Genomic DNA, 1,659 nt, shown 5'->3' with positions numbered 1-1,659 from the left:
TTGGCAGACATGATTCACAAATATGCATGATGGCAAGCAGGCAGACAGTAACAGTTACAAATCAACCTTGGCCCTGCATAACCTAGAGGCTGTTCCCAACTAGTGAAATAGAAACCTTTCAGCAACCTTTACAACCATCTACAAACACCAAAGTTTGTATTTTCTTTAGCTTTCTATAGAGAAGTGGCTGTTTTGTATATTGGAGCATAATAGTGTATGAAGTCTAATGTTTTGTTTAAAACAACCCCTTGTTAAGTACCATGAGCTGAATTGGGCGTGTGCACAGATCTTAGCACACTAACCAACAAAACAGGTTAGGGTAACTTCTGGTCCTCCAGATGTTGCTTAACTACAATTCTCATCATCCTGCCCATTGGCAATGCTGGCTGGGACTACACCTACACACTGAACCAAACATCAAGAAAGCAGATGACAAATTAAACAAGAATTCCAGAGTTTTCCAAATGCCATGGCATCTCAATGGGGCTCCCTTGCCAATTGATGGTAAAGCAAGCCATTGGACAGGCCATCATGCATGAGGATGGTTTTTAGAATGTATTTTAAGCACACTTTGACTTTTTTCTAATTAAAGGTAGTGCCTCACAAAAGAATAGAGCTTTGCAGGGTCCTTTGAAGACTGGAAAAATTGCACAAGAGAGAGGCTTGGCACCAGAAGAAATTCATAACTTGCTGAACATCGCACTCAGTGGCAAGCTTGGTAAAGAAAAAAAATGTTTCTCTTTCCCCTTGGCAGTAAAGTATGTCAAAGTAGCTGCATTGCTCTGCCTTCTCCATTAACAAGAACCTGGGCTGCTTCTAGCTTGTGGGAAATTATCAATAGTGAAGATGTTAAGAATGTTAAGCAGTGTCTTTCAATGTCTTGCAGGCACAGTGATAAGCACTAGGCGACTGAAGAGTCTGATTCCCATTTCCGTAATAACAGAGGATTCTCTTCTTTCAGCTGCGTCTTGGCTCTGTGCTCGCAAGTGTTCTAGTGACTTTCAGGTAACTTGGAAAGCATGGTAATGATGTCTTGGTTCTGAAGAATGATATTTCCCCGTCTGACTTAGTTATCCTGGTGATGATTAAGCTAGATGTTGTACATGCTGACCATATTCCAGAAGGGGTTTGTTGTCTTGGTCTTGCTTTGACTTACTGATATCTGTCTTCTCCCTATAGGTGCTCATTCTAAAATGGATAATTGTAACATTTGACTTCATTGATCAGAAGGAAAATATTAATGCTCTCTATGGTTTCTTCTTCAGCTTCTTACAATATGAGAAATTGGTAAGATAAAAAGGAATGTGTTATTTTGAAGGAACTCGCTTTTATTCTGACATTAACCCAAATCAAACAATAAAGAGTAGTTTCTGACCACACAACAGGACACCATGTGAAAAGTGGGGCCTTTAAAAAAAACCTGAACTTTACTAAATACTAAATTCTGAACACAATAAAATGTACAGTCATTGTTGGGATACTGCCAGGGAGACAAAGTCCATCATGACTCCACGTCGTCTCCGGATGTCCATCGATCTCCCGTAGACACTCAGTATCAGCAATTAGCGACACGAGCTCCAGAAATAGCTTGCCACATTCCAGAGCCGATGCACGCTCTATCAGCAGATAATGCACAGTGAAAGATGCACGCAGGAGAGC

At 40.7% G+C, this 1,659-nt stretch overlaps 1 long non-coding RNA gene across 1 annotated transcript; it reads left to right on the top strand.

Moving 5' to 3' along the window:
- The first annotated feature begins 647 nt into the window (after positions 1 to 647).
- Positions 648 to 1,282, top strand: LOC310668902. The gene is made up of 3 exons (XR_014506886.1): positions 648 to 718; positions 887 to 1,005; positions 1,180 to 1,282. It is a non-coding gene; the product is annotated as an uncharacterized lncRNA (long non-coding RNA).
- The last annotated feature ends 377 nt before the right edge of the window (positions 1,283 to 1,659 follow it).

The sequence above is a fragment of the Podarcis tiliguerta genome (genome assembly GCF_965153285.1).
Source record: "Podarcis tiliguerta genome assembly, chromosome: W".
In the NCBI taxonomy this organism is placed as follows: Eukaryota; Metazoa; Chordata; class Lepidosauria; order Squamata; family Lacertidae; genus Podarcis; species Podarcis tiliguerta.
Note: the sequence above shows the minus strand (reverse complement) of the source record. Positions and strands in the feature narration are given on the sequence as shown.